This window comes from Phyllostomus discolor, chromosome 7 (genome assembly GCF_004126475.2).
Source record: "Phyllostomus discolor isolate MPI-MPIP mPhyDis1 chromosome 7, mPhyDis1.pri.v3, whole genome shotgun sequence".
In the NCBI taxonomy this organism is placed as follows: domain Eukaryota; kingdom Metazoa; phylum Chordata; class Mammalia; order Chiroptera; family Phyllostomidae; genus Phyllostomus; species Phyllostomus discolor.
In genome coordinates this window covers 104,701,303-104,712,964 of record NC_040909.2, presented here as the reverse complement: position 1 = coordinate 104,712,964, position 11,662 = coordinate 104,701,303, and positions in this window count along the sequence as shown.

Below are 11,662 nucleotides of genomic sequence, written 5' to 3'. Positions count from 1 at the left end.
TTACTTATCTACATTATTATCATGAAAAGAACCCAAGATTCAGGGGGTTTAAATGAAGTGCCCAAAGTCACGTGACTACTGAGTGACGTGGTTGGGATTTAAACCTAGGGCTACCTTTGCATTGGCTACCACACTCTGAAGCGTTCCTCCCTAACAAAGCTGTTTTTTTGTATATAGGCTTTAGTTCAGAGGAACACTAAAGAAGAGAAAATGTTACATTTACTTGTCAAAGAAGTTGTTGGGAAATCTACAGGCAAAGGGGTAAAGGGCAGGGGCATTGTTCCTTAGGAAAAGAAGAATTGAAATTAAGTAAGTTGAGCAATATTGCCTTCACTCTTGTCTCTCCATGGGCGGGGCTCCTGGTTGAAGTCTGTTTCCTCTCCCCTACCCCCTTGCTCCCTCTTTGCACCTCTGAAGAAATCACCATTAATTTTCCGTGAGACTCAACATGTGTTAACTGTCCCTGCCTTGCAACTAATAATTTCTATGAACAGTAGTCCCTGGAGACCTGGCATGCTTGAGTTCAAAGGCTGCAGCCCAAGTGTTTATGAGCCATTTCCATAAAATAGGAAATGGCTTGTTGTTTTCAGAACAGTTTCCCTTGCGTTAATCTCCTGGCCAAAAACCAGGGATGTGTAGCTGTTACCTGATTTCATAGACCGAGGGCTGTAGTTTTTGCCTCCTGACCCCCAATTTCAATGTGCTTTCAAAGGAGGACTCACTGACAATTGCTGAAGCCGTGGATGTACCCAGGGGTGATGTTCTTTTTAAGATCACTTAAAGTTTGGCCTTGAAACCTGGAAAGGGGGTAAAAATCACTCATCCCTTCCTACTCCACTTGGCTACTCATCTATACAAAGTGTTCCTTTCTTCTGATTTTCTGCTTTATTAATGATATTAACTAAAATTTCTTGAGTGTTTCTATTGTGCCAGAGCCTAAGATTTGGGAGTGCAAGTTCTCAGAACCACCCCAGGAGAAGGGCACACTTGGAAAGATTGCACTAGCCCCTTCCCCAAGATGACGCAGAGTGTCGGCATCATTGAATGAACTCCAGTGTGTCTGACTCCAGAGCCCTCACATCTGACCCTTCCAAACTGCTGGCCCTCACAGGGTAGGCACTGGAAACCTTTAGTTTTTGTACTAACCCTCTCCTCTGATTGTTGTTATCAGGGAGTTTGAATTTCACAGGCTGCATGGATGGAAAAGAGGAAGGGTTTAGTGAAAAAGGTAAGAGAAGAATAAGAACATTCCATGCAATTTGGGTATTTGTACTGGAAATTCTGAGGAAATGGACCTGAAACAGCTCTGCTAGACACAAGTACGGGGGACAGGGAACACTCAGGGAAGGAAACGGGAGATGAGGACATGAGCTGGACCAAGAGCAGTTCATGCTGACTCCTCCTGAAGACCTTTCTCAACCTTTGAAATTACAGCCCTGGCTACTTTTTCTGTGCTTCAGCACAGTTTTGCAGTGAGTCACTAGTTTCATTTATTCATTCAGCATGCACCTGGATTACAACCATTAGATCTAGGGTATTATGCTTGACTTTAAGAATACGACAAGGAATTAAATGTGTGCCTGACATCAGGGAGCTTGTGGTCCCATGGGGACAGTCAATGGCATGGTGATGGAAGGTGGTGACATGGCTGCGGACTGAAAGGAAGCGAGTTTACATCTGAGCGCCACACACACAGGCTGTGCAATCACAGGCAAACCACATAATTCCTCTAAGCCTCTGTTTCCACAGCTATACAACTTCCTATTTAAGAGGAGTAGAAATAATGCATGTAAAACATATAGCAGGGTTCCTGCCATGTTATATGTATCCAAACATCTTCATTATTCTTATCATGTAAAGAAATAGCTGCCTTTCACTGTTAGAAGAGCGGTAATAGAGGTACATGCTATGAACATAAATTCTGTAGTGAACATGAAGATGTTCCAAAGTGTCAAAAGATTTGATCCAAAGTGTCAATGATCACAAGTTTGGCACACAAGGTTGACTTGGAGAGGCATTGTACACAGAAGCAACGGCTCATATGCAAAGGGCTAGAGACTGAAGAGAGTGATCAGTGTGTTGAGGGATCTGCAAGCCGGTTGGTTGGAAGGATCAGGAAAAGGGAAAACGAAGGTGAATTTGGAGAGGGAGCCTGAGGCTGTCATCTCAAGTCCTATGGGCCTTGTGAGAAGGCTTTATTCCTAGCAAGTCCTTTGAGATAGATCACTGAATGAAGTTACTAAAGTATCAGTCACCCTCTAAAAAACAATGGGAATAACTTTGAGTTGACAAAGAAGATTTTTAAAACCACAAAGATTGTTATTTTCCAAAAAGCTTTGAGTTGTCAAAGGAAGAAATATTTTCCAAAGTAAGGGAAGGAGGAGGGAGAAGACCAGACACCTATTGTTTTAAGTATATAGATTCCTTTTCTTCTTCTCTGTATTAGTGTGTTCTCTTTCCTCACTTGATTTTTTACCCCCAACCCCAAGAAAAATTTAAAGCAAGCAAAATAGGAAGGGTGTTGATGCCTTATCCAGTTTTCCCGGCCTGTTCTTTGAAAAGACATGTGGTGGTGGGTTTGGTGAAAGCTGTTCTGACCAAAGAAATTTTTTTAAACCAAGTCCACAAAGATCTTAGCACTTGCAGTGTTTCTACTGCAGTGACTACCTATGCCAAATAGTGTCCTGGATCTTAAATGACTTGAAAATGAAATGGCAATTTGGGAGGCCAAAAAACAGTCCTGGGAACATAGCGTAATGTTTATTGCCAGCACAAAGTGACCTCCCTCTAAGGACCAAGAGTCACTTTGGTTCTCCTGGAACGGTGTCAACCAGCACAGGCTGACTGCCCCTGTTGACCAGCACTAACAGTTCTGGCTTTAGGATGTGAGACAAAATCACTGAAAAAGAAAAAAGAAACTTCCATTAATCATATGGTTTTGAGGACTTGGTTTTCCTTCTTGAATTTTTAGCTTAAGTAGAGGCTTATCCAACTTCTTTTGGCATTAAATATAAGTTATTTCAGCCATCATTGAACGTCTTCCTGAAGTGTGGGGGGCCAGCCCTGTGGGTTCCCTGCTAGAAGGCACGAGTGGATTGCACAGAGCTTCCGGGTCGCTTTGTCACACCGAATGCTCACTTCAGCCTGTTGCAGACCTCGTGGCGGAAGAGCAGTCCATCAGTCCATCTGTGCATGCTAACATGTTCCCGGAGATGATTTTACCCCCATCCTTGTTATGGACTGAACTGTGTTCCCCCAGAGTGACTGCATTTGGAGATAGGGCCTTTATGGAGGTTACTAAGGTTAAATGAAGTCATAAGGCTGGGACTTAATCCAAGAGGGTCGACGTCCTTATCAGAAGAGAAAGAGAAACCAGAGCTCTCTGTCTTCAGGAGCACATGGAGAAGAGGCCATGTGAGAGCACAGCTAGGACAAGAGGCCTCTACAGGATCTAACCCTGACTGCACCTTGGTCTTGGACCTCCAGCCTCCAGAACCAAGAAAAAGCAAGCGTGTTGCTTAAGTCGCTGCTCTGTCTGTGGTATTTTGTTATGGCAGCCCTAGCAGAGAGTGCACTCTTCTCTGTATGAGTGTGATGAAGGTCAAGTAATAGGGAAAACTCCTATTTGCTGAGCAATCACTATGTGCCTGCCTTTGTGCTTGGGGGCTTTGCCAGTGTCATTTAACCCAGGTCACAGTCCTTTGAGGGAAACTTGCCTCATCAGCTGGCACTTCCTTCTCACAGGAGAGTAAAAGAATTGCTGTGGTCAGTGGCTCTGACCTGCCATTCAGTGCAATTCAGCCATTCCAGGAATCATTATAAAGTAAAAAGGATTATTTTTAAAGCACACATGAAAATAATATCACTAACTTAACTCCCCAATCCAAATCTCCAGATTCTGCCTTTAAGATCCAAGGCAATACCTGATCACATAATGAGGATAAATGTTGCACTTAACAACTCACAATCTTATTTTACGAGGCACCTCGGAGGTGAGGGTGGAGCTGTTGATCACACAAGGGGTTGTAAAGGCACATTTTTTACAGCAGAGGGCAGCTTATGCCCGTGAGAGGAATAGGATCCCCCTGCCCAGATTTAAAAGACATGCTGATTTCCCCCTTCTTTGGGATACAGCTTTTTTTTCTGACAATTCATTACCAAAATGTAAAATTGCATTTTAGATGAGTCCCAGTAGGAAACCATCTTGAAAAAAATTATTTTTGATGATATAAAGACTGCCCAGGAGCTTTTGACATGGTCCTTTCCCTGGAGAATGATTCTCTAGTGTTAAGAGATAATAAATCCTAATTTATTTTGTTTTTTTAACCATAAACTTTTCTAAGTTATAGAAAGTTTCAAACATGTCAAAAAGCACCAAAGACATTAGAACAGATAATGGAGTACCCACCGCTCAATGATGTGAAACAAATTGTACCAGATGTTAATTTGCATTTCCTAAGCACTTGCAAACTTGCCATACTTGCCAGCAAAGTCTGAGTGGAAGTGATGATGGAAGGAGACGTCAGAAGGTTGGAGTCGTCATCTCAGACCTATTTCTGACTCATTGAAAGACCAGACATTGTAAACATTGCTTTTCCTACATTCTAAAGAATATTGTTCGGTCAGACAACATGGATTTTAACCCTGACTCTGCCTGCTCCTGGCTTTATGTAACTTGGGCAATTTACTCACCCTCTCCAAGGCTCAGCTTTACTGCCCTATGAAATATCTACTAATAACCATACCCACTTCACAGGGTGATGAGGATTCAAGGTGAATTGCATATAAAGCATTGAGCACCACATTCTGGCACATAATAAATTTACAAAGATTTTATTAACATCCTTACACTTCATTCAACTTCTTCATGTTTGAAATGAGGGATTCAGAAGATCCACGATCAATTGAAGATGTCAAACTGTATGTGTGTTTTATTGGCCATGCCCTGGTTGGGCCAGAGGTATTGGAGCAGACAGAATCCTATGTTCTTGGTGTCAGGCATATACCAGATATAGTGATAGCACATAATATATATCATGCATATAAATCTGGTAAAATCTCTCCAGGGCAAAATCTGATGACTCTTACTCTATCGTGTTCTTTCATGTAGTTTTCTCCTCAATTCTTTTAAGGATGAGGGTTGTTTTGTATTTCTGTGTTCAACTCAGTTCAATTAGCATCATTTATTGGGTGTCTAAAATATATAAGGCACTTGCTAGTCACCGTGGTGGAAAGATAAATGAGACACACATTCTCCCCATCATGAGACTGTAACCCAGCAGAGGAAGATAACATACAATTATAAATATCCAAAATGTAAGAAAGCATGTGAAGAATGCTGTCAGTAAAATTTACATTGAGGGGAAAGAGAGAATATTAAGACTGTACAAATGAGCTTTCAAAGCAGGTAACAGTTGAAGAAAGTGAGGTGGGGTGACCGTGGGTGTAGAGAGGAACACGCTAGACACAGAGGAGTTCAGAAACCGGCGAGGCCGTTTCTGTCGTCTGGACCGGCTGAAGCAGAGGTTTCAGGATCAGGTGCAGCAGGAAATCGGACTGAAGAGATACATTGGAGCCCAGCTGTGCCAGGTTCAGGGCTCCGGACTTCAGGAGGAATGGTGAGGGCAGAGCAACGTTTGAGGGGCTGCCCCAAGGAGTGGGAGGAGGTGGAGAGGAAACAGGGAGGGATCGCTGGCAGGAGGTGAATTCAGCGGTCTGCGCAGAGGGGTTACAGACCCCAGTCCTGACCACGCGCTTAGAAAGAGGACATAGATGTGAGAGAAATTATGGGACAAATCATTCATCTACTCATTCATTCCACTTGTATTAAACACCTGCCTCATATGGGGAATTCAGTGAGAAATCAGAGAATCCCTCATCAGGGGCGGGAGGAGATAATTTAGTCACTACTTAGATTTTCAAGAATGTTTGTCATGGTGGTAGGGAAGGGATGGCTGGTGAGGGAACGAGAGAAGTGGAGGACAATAATGGCACTAACAGAGATAGTCGGTAATGTAGAAGAGGCCATCATTTTGGAGTGGGATTCAGCATCTACATCTGCGTAGGTGGATGGATGTATCCATGGGAATGGAAGGATGCCTTAATGCCTGGAGCCACGGGTGGAGGAATGGGGACCTGGCCACACTTCATGGTCTGGGTGCCTAACTGTTCTATCATAAAGTCTTGCTTTATGGTTAAATCTCTCTGAGCAAAGCAGTCTCTCAATACTGTAAAACATTTTTTATAAGCAAGAGCAAAGAGGGAGGAAAAGCAAGGTTGGGAGCTTAGTTTTTAATTCTACAGACCTATGTGGCAAAGTTCAGAATGTCATCATTCTGGAAGCCAAAATCTGCAAACAGAAACATTCACTTTGTGTTTTTATAACATCTTTTAATATCTTTTAACTTTTAAATAAAATTTCAGTTGCTCTGGACTTGGTTTTTATCCAGTGTTTTTACTTTTTTTTTTTTTTACTTCTGATGTTATGCCAGTTCCCTATACATTTGTGTGTGTGTGAGACAGAGAGAGGCTGATTTTGTGTTGGACTACTTTCTGTAACCGCTTGATTTTTTGTTAGAACAAGTTTCTCCCTATAAAACATTTTCAAAATCCATTTAGTTTTATTATACTACTTTGTAATTTGTGTAATCATTGATGTGGGTTTTCCCTCAAGAGAACCCTAGAGGTAAAGAATGAAGCTTCTGACCCATCCCCCTCAACCTGACTCCATCTGAGTCAAATCTAAGGATTTAAGAATTAAAAGGATTGAGTGATGCCCACAGATACACAGATACTTCAGGAGCTCAGGGTCTCGGGACCTGACAGGTTACCCAACTGTACCTTCAGACCTCTCAGTCAAAGAGCAAGCCTGAGTCCTCCTCCTCAGTCTTTGGACTTTGTGTCTGGTCCTCAAAGTGGACTTCAACGCCTTTCCCATGGAACAGCTCATGTTCTGCAGTCTGCTATCAATGGAGCCAGGGTCCACCACTGGCCAACCTGAAGGGAAGTCACCCCTGGCTGGGAAGCTTGGGGCAGTTGCACAATAAGTGAGATCATCTAAATGATGTACATACAGATGGCCTCACCTAAGAAATATAGAGTTTTCTACCTTTATTTGGTTTTTAAATAGAAGACATGTAGAGTCATCTTACCTGAACGTTTGCCCCAGAGAGAAGCTAGAGACAAGGCTTCTGAGCTGGATGATGGTGCTGCGAGGGGTGATGCTACATGGCTTGTTCCACTTGGACCAGGCGTCTCTGGCCACCCCCATGGCAGCTGTGCTTGTCCAGGAGAGAGAGCCCTCTGTGCACCCTTGCTGTCAGAGGTTGTGCCATTATTATCCTGCCTTTACCTGACTCCGGATGGGGTTTGTGAGCCTGAGTTCCAGAGCATTGTGGATCTGAACCTCCTGTTTATGTGGCTCTGAGTGTGCAGTGTGGAGACTGGGGAACCTCTGGTTACACAGTCTGCAGCCATGTAGCCAGTCATTGTCTGTTGAATCTCAGTTCTGCCATATTTTGTGGAACACAGATTTCTGACTTGTTAAACATATCAGGGATTCCCAGGACTCTCCAGGTGGAAGAAAGAGACTACACATTCTAGAAAATGGAGACCCTTACTTTTAAAGAGGGGCAACCTGGTCTAAAATTAGAAAAGTCTCTAGCATACGGTAGATTTGTGAGGAAGTGATCTCTAGGTTCTAGCCCAGTCTATCTCCAAATCATCAATGCAGCATAGAGTAAGTCACATGACCTCTCTGGGCTTTCATGTCTTCATTCATAAAATGAGACGGTTAAAATGAGAAGAGTTGTCCAAAGTGTACTTCACAGACAACTTGCAACGTAAGTTCCACCATGCTTGTTAGAATGCAGATTTCAGACACTTACTCTGATGGGCCCATCGAAATATCTAGAACTGGGCTGGGAGAACTGCATTTTCACTAGCTCTCCTGGCCTTTTTTTTTTATCTTCACCTGATTTTTGATTTCAGGAAGAGAGGAAGGGAGAAAGAGAGAGAAACATTGATTGTTTGCCTCCCTTATGCACCCCAATAAGGAATTGAGCCCAAGTTATGTCCCCTGACGGGGGATCAAACCTGCAACCTTTTGATGTATGGGACAATGCTCCAGCCAATGGAGCCACCCAATCAGGACTCTGGGCCTTTCTTGATGCATACAATATGTCAGGGACCATAGGACAGGATGCTCTCTCTGGTTCCTGGTGCTACTATAATTATAGGAGAGAATTAACCTGAGACAAACGCAGGGAAGTAAGCTTGGACAAGCTTTGCTTGCCCACTCCTTTTGGGGCACTATTCTCACTGGCAACCCTGGCTTACTCTTTTCTCTACCTCACTTGTCACCACTGCCTACTTGTACACTTTCAGGTCTAAGACCCAGCCTGAGAATGTTGTCCTCTTTTCCTGCATTTACTAAGCCTAACAGCCATGCCTGCAATTATCTCCTCACATGCTGCATCTGCCAATACGTGCAGGGGTCAGTCAACCTGCTAAAAGCATTTGGAGATTGCTAAGTGTTACACAGACAGGAGATGTCCAGTAAGCTTACCCAGGTCCAGAAGAAGGAGCAAGTTGAAAGTACTCCTCTAAGCAGAATCTTAATCCATTGCCATCAAAATGCAAGTTTTCTAGCCCAGCTGGTGTGACTCAGTGTATTGAATGCTGACCTGTGAACCAAAGGGCCACCAGTTTGATTCCATTCAGGGCACATGCCTGGGTTGTGGGCCAGATCCCCAGTAGGGGGAATGCGAAAGGCAACCACACACTGATGTTCTTTCCCTCTCTCTCCCTCCCTTCCCCTCTCTCTAAAAATAAATAAATAAAATCTTTTTTTAAAAATGTGAGTTTTCTAGAGACAATGTCCAATCTAGGGAAATAATTTTTCTGGGGGATTTTCAGACCCAGTTGAAGGTTCAAGGGCAATCTCCTGGCAGGTGAGTGGGGTGACTAATTCTTGGAAGACATGACCCTTTGTTTGGGGATATCATTAGTAGGCAGATACTCCCACATAAGATCAGTTCTCCTTATAAAAATGCACAGAGCTTCATACATGCCTCTACAGAGAGGAGATTCAGGTAAAATATCTCAAACCTCCTGGAGAAACTCAGAGCACCTAGAGGCCAGTCCAAATTTTCAACAACCCTTCCCACACGTCTCTGCTTTGATGCATGGGAAAGCGTAAGCCTTCCCAGAATCCTAACAAAACGTACTTTCCAAGTATGCAATTCATACCTGTTGCCTAATTTTTTTCAGAGTCTTTAAGATTGAAAGAAATATGCGCTATAGGCTATTCCTCCTTGTTTCAGAAAGATGAGGGATTTGGTCATAGCACTGAGATGTTCACTCTGGAATTCTCTCCTGGGGCTCTCAATCGAGTTGTCAGGGAGTGGTATTCAAACAACCCTAGCGATTTAAGAGATCTTAAAGGATCTCGGTGAACACCTATGGTCTGCAGATTATTTTCTTTTTAGTTAAGGCAAAAACATGAAGACACAATTTTCTTAGAGTAAGTATGGATCAAACCAGTTTGGTGAGTGGTGTGGATGGGCTTGGAACCCACAAATCCCACCGTTATTGGAAAGTGCAGTTAAGACAACCCTGGCCCACAGGGTCTCTGACAACACACGCATACAAGCAGGCAATCGCAGGTCTCGGGAAAGGGCTTTATTAGTTTCGCTAAATATATATATACATATATATATTCAATAATAGCAACAGCACTAACATAATAGTACTATATGACTAACAACTAACATTTATTGAGTGCTTACTATGAACCAGAACCTGATCTGAGGTTTTTATATATCTAACCTCATGTATTTTCATTTAATAGTGGATACTATTATTATTTCCATTTGTACAAATGGACAATTTGAAATTTACAGAAGTTAAATAACATCCAAAATCACCCAGCTATTGAGTGCTGGAGGCAGAACCCAAGCCCAGTGTCTGCTCTTAAAATAGTAGAAAGTACAGGCAATAAATACACGAAAAACAAACCCAGACCCCGCAATGCAGGAGGAACTATTCGTAACATCCCTGTTGTGTAGCTTTTCCAGATTTTCCCCTATGAATATTATATATATAAAAGACATATACATTTATATACATATTTATAACCTTTTTTTCATTCACAATCTATAGCCTAGAAATATGTCTATGTAATCGGAGTTTTAATGACAGGCAGTATAACCGTCTGGTCGGTCACTCCAGGTCCTCTGAGTGTTGGCAGCGGAAAAGTGCTTATCCAGCATGATGCCCACAAAACGCACAGGCAACGGTTTTATAAAACGAAAAGCTGGGCACCCAAGTAGATATCAAGACCACAAAGTCCACCGGCTTTGAAACCTATTCCAGCACATTCTCACATTCCTATATTTTACAGACAAGGGTAATGATCCCAGGAATTACCGCCCTCCAGCTTTAGCAGAGTAAAAAATGAAGGCTTGTTTTGCAAGTAATGTGATGCCAGACAGCTGGCTCAACAGTCAACAGTGCCAGGCCTTCTCTGAAGGCCAGTGCCGGCCCCCACCTCCTCCTCACCGCCGAATGTCAAGTGAGCCCCGAACCAGGGAAATCTGTCCTCCTACAGGATATATAACTGCAAGAGGAAAGCAGGCTTTACTGGCTTGTGGTTTCCTAGGCTCTTAGACTGTTGAATACAGCCTATGCATTGGCAGTTGAAGAACCCGAGAGAAACCACCAGGTTGGAATTGATTAGTTCCTGTTGGTCCCCCTCTTCCGCCAATATCGGTACCTGTGTCTTGATAAATAGACCCATGAACATGCTCCTAACACAAGGTCCTTGACAGCAAGCAATAAAAATGTGCCTTGACCCACTAAAACAAATGGTACCAAATGGAGTTATTGTTTCCATTCATTATTTATTAGTCATGTCTTATGGAACAGCTAGTGGAATAAATATCTTGTTCCAGTGGAAAATAAATGTATGACCTGTGAAGAATAACTCTACAATCAGATATAATAAAGATCACAGAACAACTATTCCCCCCAGCTTGAGCCAAATTTAATTCTCCCTCTACCCGGAGAAAAATCCCCTTTGCAGATTAATGTAGCTCTTTTGCCACTTGATCTTTTCTCAGTCCACACCTCAAGTTATCTTTCTGTCCTGTTCCTTTTCTCCCTGTCCACCAAAACAAATCCTCCAATAGCTCCTCCCTGGTGCCATAGTTAAAGAAATATTAGTGAGGCTGATAGGTTTTTAAAGAAACAGAGTGGTCCAGGAATAGGTTTTGAATTGATTCAAAAGAATGACTGCTTTGATATATTATTTTATTTGAAGTGAAAGAAAATGTGTCACCTAGCAAAAATAGCAATTTATTCAAGAAGTCTCAAGATTGTTTTGCGAATTTAATTAATTTGTCTCACTTCCAAAGATGACCCAGAATAGACTGAATAATTTCTACTTATTATTGCCTAACACATACTTGATAATTCATGGGTATAAATAGCAGTATTAAGGATTAATAAAGTGGTAAAAACTGGGACTACACTACTCTTTTAGTCACAGAAGGTAGTGCAGTGAGGAAGCACTCAATAGTTTTTCAAGGCTTTTTGCTGTTAAAATAACTCATGAGATATTGTCTGCCTTCTTCTATTTTATAATGACCAGAATTAAGAGTAG